Source organism: Colias eurytheme, chromosome 28 (assembly GCF_061535395.1).
Source record: "Colias eurytheme isolate Ceu_HAF_F1 chromosome 28, ilColEury1 Martin Lab GWU primary, whole genome shotgun sequence".
Classification (NCBI taxonomy): domain Eukaryota; kingdom Metazoa; phylum Arthropoda; class Insecta; order Lepidoptera; family Pieridae; genus Colias; species Colias eurytheme.
In genome coordinates, this window is record NC_143007.1 from 1,992,746 (window position 1) to 2,001,838 (window position 9,093).

Below are 9,093 nucleotides of genomic sequence, written 5' to 3' on the forward strand. Positions count from 1 at the left end.
GAGTAAGGCAGAACGTTTAGCGGGACAACTAGTATTAGTATAGAAAGTACAAACTCTTTTCTCTGCTATATTAAATTTCTTGTACATAGGCATCGAACCCGGAACTTTCATCGTGCCGGCGAGGTCCAAAAATGTAAATATTATGCCCTTAGCGACCACCGGGGTAGAGTAAACACATTTACCTTTTAAGATATAGAGTTAGGAATGTCTAGACTAGGGCTTTTATATAAAAAGGTATATTTTCGATTTAACGATAATATAAAATGTAAAAAAGAACTCAAACAGAAGAAGAAATCAAGTTTATAACTAATAATTATATTTTGTATTAAATATTAAAAATATTGTATTGCAGTGGCCTCTGTAAATGAATTTCTCGCTTTAAAATGATTAAAGAGGAAAAAGATTTAACAGAATTAAGTTTTGATGATGAGAATAAAGGAATGGACTAAAACATACATTATTTCTATGCGTTCTCTATACATTCTTAACTCTACTGTACACTCTATACTCACTATACTCTATAAGATCGGTTTGACGCCTGTTGTTTACTCTCGGTAGCTTTTGGACACCTCCAGAGCCTTCACAATGCCTAATGGCTTTGAAAACAATAGATTTTCAAACATACTAGACTTTGTTTATTTTGGATAAACAACAATTATGACGTTCTATAAAAGACGTGTGAAATAATAACCCTAATTGTTTTTTTTTGTTATAATTAACCTGTACTTCACTACATAGTATAAAACAAAGTCGCTTTCTCTGTCCCTATGTCCCTTTGTATGCTTAAATCTTTAAAACTACGCAACGGATTTTGATGCGGTTTTTTTTAATAGATAGAGTGATTCAAGAGGAAGTTTTTAGTATATAATTTATTAGGTATTAGACAAAGCGGGCGAAGCCGCGGGCGGTTAGCTAGTTTACTTATAAACATAAATTATATGGAAAAAGATTCGAGATAAATGTGTTGATTAAAATCACTTTCACAAATTATTTGAAAAAAAAAGTAAAGACAAATGTGGTAAACACTCCGCCATTTTTATTTTTTTATCTTTTTAACACCATCCCTGTGTCGAACGCATAGTTAAGACGGATCTATCAACACCTTTCAAAGAATTATCCATCAAGGTCTACACTGTTGGATGAGCCAAAAATAAAACCGTAGTAGAGATAAACTACGATAACATGGCGCGCCCCTCCAAAATTCAAAACGTTTGAAAGTATTTGTGAAAGTATTTACAATGCACCACCAAGATTCACAACGCATGTGTGCGTAATGAGACGGCCGTCAAACATCGAGCGTGACTAGTCGAGCAACAATCCACGGATTTGTTGCTCGACTAGTCACGCTCTAATCGCTCATTATTATTAGTAATGGCGCTGCACTGACGTATTCTATGAAAACGACACGTGCGTTCTCTTGGGCGCTCGGCAACTTATGATTAGTTGACCAACAAATCTGGACGTAAAGTACCTACTAAAGACGAATACGTACAACTACATACAAACTCCTTCGTAAGGATGTCACTACACACATTGAAACAGTAATTTGGAGGGGCGCGCCATGTTATCGTAGTTTATATCTAAAAATACATACATACAGTCTCAAACATAAAAAAACGTGTTTTCGTACCTTATTACACAAGGTTCTTTTGCTATACCAAAATACAACAATAAAATTAGTCTATTTATCTCCTGAATAGTGTAGCTTTCTTTTAGTTAAAAAATTTTCATGATCGGATAACTCCTTCTGAAGATTACCATTTACAAACATAAAAACTCAAACATTTTATGCAACTAGATTTCTTGTAGAAGCACTTTTGAATCGTCTTAATATATTTTTAACATTAACCACCGATTCGGAAAGAAGTATCTATGAAGAAGAACCGGCAAGAAACTCCATAGTTCATAGTTGTTCTACAACAAACTACTAAAAACTTAGCAACTCTACCTCTTTATTATAACACTATATATAAAAACACAAGCTTTCCGCCCGCGGCTTCGCCCGCGTTTTCAAAGAAAAACCCGTTCCCGTAGGATTTCCGGGATAAAACCTATCCTATGTCCTTTCTCGGGTATCAAAATATCTCTATACCAAATTTCATGCAAATTGGTTCAGTAGTTAATGCGTTAATTAGTAACAGACAGACAGACAGAGTTACTTTCGCATTTATAATATTAGTATGGATTAAAACTAGACACCATAATACATACATATAATTCCAACTAGCGGTCCGCCCCGGCTTCGCCCGTGGTACCTACATGTTTAAACTATCCTATCTCTCAAGTTGGATCGAACTGCACATGGTGTGCGAATTTTATTATAATCGGTTAAGTGGTTTAGTAGTCCATTGAGGACAAACATTGTGACACGAGATTTATATATATTAAGATTATTCCACCATCCATAACAAGCGTAGTATACAAACAATATAATTAGGAAAAAAGGCATGTCATAACAGTATCTAAATTCGTAATACACGTACATCGATAAAGGTTGATGAAATTTTAAAAAGCCCAGATACCTTCACTTGCTAAGTAAAAACGTACTGAAAGCGGCTTTTACGATGATGTATAGAACTAGATGGTGCATAAATTATAATTACTGTTAGATATTTGGTCTCATTTTATCCGGGCTTAACATATTCTAACTACGATAAAATAGCGTTTTATTTTTTAACCAAGCCTCGTAGTAGTACATAGTAGATACATACTACATAATATACGGTGGTATAGGTACAGTAAACTATAGTGATGAAAAACTGAATTCTATTCAATTTCATGTTATTACGCGACACTAATTTATGTCTATCTTCAATTGCTTATTATATATAAGGCACAGACAAATTAGAAATGTATAAATAAATAATAATAAGTTCGAAAATCAAAACATCATGGTCATCGGTTATATCAGTGAATAAATTGTATTTTTTAATAGATTGTTAAATAAAAGTTGTTAATAAAAGTCGTTCAACTAAATTCCTTATCTTTAATAAAAGAAAATAATAAAGCCACATCCAGTACTCTACATCCGTGTAACAAGTAAACGGGTCGTCTCATTATCTACAATGAGGGCTCACTTTGCTCACACAATTTAGGCGCTGAGTGACGCACGATTCTATTCATTATTTATAATATATTTGAGCACTAGTTTCACGTGCGGTTTTGTTTGACTTCTAATACTGGAAGATAGAATTAAACATGTAGGTAGGTGTAAATAGTTTTCAATAAATCGAAAGTTATAGAAATTAAAGTGTTAAAGTATATATTTAGAGGAGGTGTAAAGAAAATACTATTAGGATAAATAGATACTTGCGGGCAAAACCACGAGAAAACGTGGATGGATGAGCTTATGTGTTACTTATATCAATTACAACACTGTCAAATTTTACCAAAATCGTTTTATTACTTTCTAACGTACACATAAAACGATCTTTTGTAAATTCGTAACATACAAATATCTAGTATTTCCTACACAATTTGACTAAATATATTCAAAAATTGTTCACTATAGAGTTTATATTCAAACATACAGTACCTCGTTATACAGGGTGTCCCACTATTGGTATACTAAGCGCGAAGGGATTTGTAGTTTTGCATACACTGATCACGTAAAAAATACTTAAACAACATAATTAGATAGTACGGTAAAAAATTTTTCCTAAATTTTTCCTTAAAATCTATGTTTTCTTCTCTAACTTCGGCAGCCGGCATATTATAACGCTTCTCTAATGTGAGCATTTTGTCTATGAAAACATAAAAGATAGATCACGTGCGGGTGGCAAAGTTAGGCGGGTAGCTTTTTTTATTTGAAAAAAAAATGCGTCTGAAATTTTTTAAGTATTTTTTACGTACTCAGCGTATGCAAAATTGCAAAACTATAACCTCCTTTGAGCTTAGTATACCAACGATGGGACATCCTGTATATCAATGTTAATATTGATTAACTTTACCGAGATAAGCGAACCCATCAGTCTTTGGCTAAGTTATGGAATTGAAAGAACCCTGTTGTATTCGGATAAGAATTATTATCAAGTTTGGTTTTTCTTTTTGTGCCTTATAGGGTGTACCGTATAAGAATATAATTATGTATTATAGAGTCAACATAAAAATGATGAAATTTTAGTTTAATTGTTATTTGTTAATATAAATTTATAAAGAATAGAAAAAATTCGATCACGAGGCGGGACTCGAACCCGCATCCTTTCGCGCCATTCCGGGGCGGATGCCTGACCAACTCAGCCACTCGTGACCCGCCAGAGCAATCGAATTTATTCTATTCTTTCAGTTTTATGTGTCTGAAGGGACACACCGCGCGCCATCTATTGAGATGATTAACAACCATTTTGTTATTTGTTTTCATTAAAACATACTACCTATTTCACTTACACAAGAATTAGAATTTGATGATGACAACACGACCGGAAATAATTATTGGGGCCCTATATAAATAAAAAGATTTATTTAGAAGGAAGGAACACGAGTATATCTATACTAATATTATAAAGCTGAAGAGTTTGTTTGTTTGTTTGATTAAACGCGCTAATCTCAGGAACTACTGGTCCGATTTGACAAATTCTTTCTATATATCATCACGCTAAGACCAACAGGAGCAGAGCCACGCGGGTGAAACCGTAGAGCGCAGCTAGTAAATAATAAAATAGAAACAAATATTTAATTTTAAATTTGACTATATACCTACAATGATAGACGATATTCTCACAGAAACGATTTAATCCTTGTTTTTTTTTTTAAGTTTTATAAAAGGTGCACCAAAAAAGTGGTTTAAGTATTATAATAACTTCATCATTTATTTGACGTCGGTAAAATTTCGAAATCTAAAACATACATTTCCCCAGTAAGTCGGTAAGTTAGTAAGTATATAAATGCATACATTTTTCTATTCGTAACTCATATTTATTGGTCATCTACCCGCCGGCTGTCATATTATTGATTTCGGGTATAGCGCGAATGGAATGTACTTGATATTTTATCCATACTAATTAATATTATAAATGCGAAAGTAACTCTGTCTGTCTGTCTGTTACTCATTCAGCCATTCATCACGCCTGAACTATTGAACCAATTTGCATGAAATTTGGTATAGATATATTTTATATTTTGATACCCGAGAAAGGACATAGGATAGGTTTTATCCCGGAAATCCTACGGGAACGGGTTTTTCTCTGAAAACGCGGGCGAAGCCGCGGGCGGAAAGCTAGTTATTTATATACTAGCTTTCTAGTATAGAAATAGTCAAATAGAGACACATAGTTCCCGTCCCGTAGGATTTCCGGAATAAAACGATATTCTATGCCCTTTTTCAGGTCTATCTATGGATCAAATTTGAAGTAAATCCATGCAGTACATTTTGAGATTAGCGCGGGCATACGTCATAGGTACATGACAAATTCAATGTACAGTTTTGATATGTATAGATTTTAAAGTTTCTTCTTTTACTGTTGGATATGTTGTTAAATAGTAAAATAAAAAAACAAATAATTAATTTAACTGTTTGCTTGTTCTGAAGTAACTCAAAAACTATTCCACTGATTTCATTTGTTACAATTTTTTTAGTTTACTCATCTTCAGGCAGTAACATGGGCGAAACAAGGCTACGAGCTTGTTATGTGTAAAAAATAAAGATGTATTTTGAAGTACATGTTTTTTATTTATCTCTTCCCCTTCTACCAAATGCTTTTCACAAATCTGTATACATACTAAAGTTGTTGAAAAATAACCAAGCTGTTTTTGTGTGACACTGCACCATTGAGATAATATTACTACGTATGGAGGAGACACCACGAACAAAATCTGTGCGCCATTTTTTTGCTCTAACTAAGTTTTAAAAATTATTATTTAGTTAGGTACTTAACGATGAAAGTTATTCCTTTGCACTTTTCCGTATTATTTGTATTATTTGTGCAATATCGTAACACACACGAAGGCATGTTTGATGCGTTTCACTTTAAAACCATTAAAAAATACCGCTCAACATACGTCACATGACGTATGTTGAGTGGAACATAAGTGATGTAGGCGGTGTCGTCTCCATATTAATATTATCTCAATGCACTGCACACACATACTTTAAATCCTTCATTCTATGATGCTACAAGAGGCCATTCGATTCGATCTGTATATTATGTACAAACCAAAAATATATTATGCATGGAACTATTCAATAGCATACTTTTCTAGTGCCTAGAAACACCCGGAACTAACTAATAGTAGAACGGTAGATAGATCAGAATAAAAATGCTCAATACATGCAGAACCTATAACATATACCTTATCACACCCTGGACACTCCATACAAAATTATCGTTTTGACAGTCACACTGTAGAGACTGCAAATATGTGTGTTGACGCTTTATGGTTGGCATATTTGTGACTAGCGTAAAAAAATCGCGTTTTTCTGATGAAATACATCCGTAAACAGCACAATATCTAATCTCTCGTTCATATCGTCCTTGCTATTTATAGCGATCGTGCGGGGTGAGGTAAGTGTTTAATTTTGGCGGGAGGCGGAGTGTCCGTTCTGTAGCGTTTAGCTACTATTATCTATTCTATGACCTTATACTTTTATGAATAAAAAGCTAACTTACCAAGTATCAAAACTACTCAATCCCTCTACATCCCACACATATGCTAATCTCTCTAATATAATTATAATGTATACAACGGTAAGCGTAGTGCGTGATAATGGAATGATTGATGGGTACCCGGCGTGGGTGAACGCACTGTGATGTTGGTTAGTTTTTGTGTGTTTGTCACTCGGGTGTGTGAAAACGGATGAAGCGATGCGGATGAAATTGGCAGGTGGTCTAGGATCTAGCCTCGTAACGCCCAGGCTATTTTTACCAAACATTGGCTTGCAGCCCAAGTACCTTTTAAAAGGTTCACATGGTGCGGACCCGGAGGTGATGAAATCTAAAAAAAGTGCCTTATTATTTCCGTATGAGCGTGGGATTTTTTCTGCATGTAAATGTATGTCAGTGGAAGGTTTTGAGACACTAAATAACCCCAAATTCGTTATTCTTTATTTAGGCATATGGGCTTTAATGTATTACAAAACCCGATTTCGCAAAATTCGTATTTTTTAAATTATTGATTAGCGGTAGACAATATAGGGTTTATTTTATATTACAAAAAACAATGAACATAAATATTTGGATTAATACATGTCTTCCAAAATTTTAATGACCAAAAAGATATCTCACACTAACAATCTGAGAAAAAAATATCAATTTTTGAACAATATGATCATTATTTTCTGTACTTATTATTTTTAAAGGCTAGTTTATCACGTGTTTTAGGATTTCTATCAGAAGAAATCCACTTCCAACAGATGACAGAAGCAAAAATTAGCAAGTTTCTAAATTGGACCCAAAAACACTATACAAATAGCAACCCATATACCTTTTAAAATCAGAAAGATAGTAGGTAAATTGATATATTTCTATAGAAATTTTAAATAATTTCGCAAATAAGAGTTGGTTTTTAATAAAAAAATATTATTTTCAGATTCTTCAGAACTGGAAGAGCTTTCTTGGTTTTGGTTTATATGTTGTAATCCTCATCTCCAAATAGTTCATACTCTTCTATATCTGACTGATTTAATACTTCTAAAGCTTCTTCGATTTGCTCATCTCTCATTGGGTTACCTGAAAAGGATAGGTACTAAAATATACTGTAACAGACTAAATAATTTACTTTATATTATGAAGGAGAAAACGGTCTAAATCATAAGTTTCAAAGGCAAATCAAATTGATTAGTGGTTTATTCCCTTATACCTTTTAAAATCCAATAATATGTTAATACTCTTATACCTTCTAAAAGGTATCCAGATTTTACGAGGTTATTTTACACGCATATTCTTTATTTTCGCGTAAATCTAAATGTAATTATAATATTTACTTATTTGTCAACAAGCAGAGTAAGATACTCTCAGTTAAAAACCTAAGATTGCATCAATAATCATGGATTGAACTTACCACGTCCTCTAGTCAGTCAAGATGGCCAGACTTTTCGCCGGAAATTACATATATTTTATTTTTCTATTGGCACTATTGCTTAACCATAGACAAAAACATACTTTCCAGTAGCCGGATAAAAAACAGTAATTAGATTTGGCGCGTAATTTAAAATGTTACGGCGTTTTCAAATCAGATACTGTCAGATACCTTTAAAAAGGTACCGTGGGCGTTTATGTCATAAAGTTGGATAACAGCTTGGGCCGGTACCACTATCGAGCTGCATGCCTTTTAATAGGTATCTGGGCGTTACGAGGCTAGGATAAATGGCGGTTATTATGTTAATTGGTATTTATCATATACGAATAGGTATTTTAAATACATATATTATTTCGATTGTACAATACGCTGTAGGTACATTGAAAAAGTATTAAAATTCTTTAAGCCATTTTTTTTCAAATTGTTGATACTTATTTTTTTCACATAGGTAAGCATAGAAATCGTAAAAACCTATAGAACAACATTGTAATTAAACGAATAAACAAATCGTTTATTCCCTCTTTTTTAAAGTCGATAAATAGAACATCAATTAAGCCTTGTTTTCATACATCAATACCGCGAAATATTAAATCAAAGTAAATAAGAGGTTTTTGCGGAGAAATACATTTGTATAACAAACGGAATTAACATAATATCATAAATAAGGAAAACACAGATATATCGCACTAGATACGGCACTAGTTTTTATTAAAATTTATGATTTTACATCTATAGTATTGAAAAATTTGCTAGTATAATAAATGCGTAGGTAAGTCTCTGTTACACCTTCGGAGAAACGATTAAATGAAAATTAAAAAAAATATAATTCAAAACCAAGAGTAAAAAAGATTATTTTTCTTTTTAATCAATCCCTAAAGGGTTGAAACAGGGAAATAAACTTTTTCATGGGTTTGTGAGCGGGTAAAACCGCGAGACCGCGAAAATTTACCAAATCGGTCCAGCCATTCTTGAGTTTAGAGAGACAAACGCACAGAATATTTTAACTTAGCATGTAAAACTTGTATAGATTATTAATTAGTTATCACTACATAGTATAAAACAAAGTCGCTTTCTCCGTCT

The 9,093-nt window shown here is 33.1% G+C and overlaps 1 long non-coding RNA gene across 1 annotated transcript; it reads right to left on the bottom strand.

The window, feature by feature from the left end:
- Nucleotides 1-7,487: 7,487 nt before the first annotated feature.
- On the bottom strand, nt 7,488-8,293 carry LOC149896489 (uncharacterized). The gene is made up of 2 exons (XR_016458320.1): nt 7,996-8,293; nt 7,488-7,664 (listed from the first exon to the last, which is right to left on the bottom strand). It is a non-coding gene; the product is annotated as an uncharacterized LOC149896489 (long non-coding RNA).
- Nucleotides 8,294-9,093: the final 800 nt, after the last annotated feature.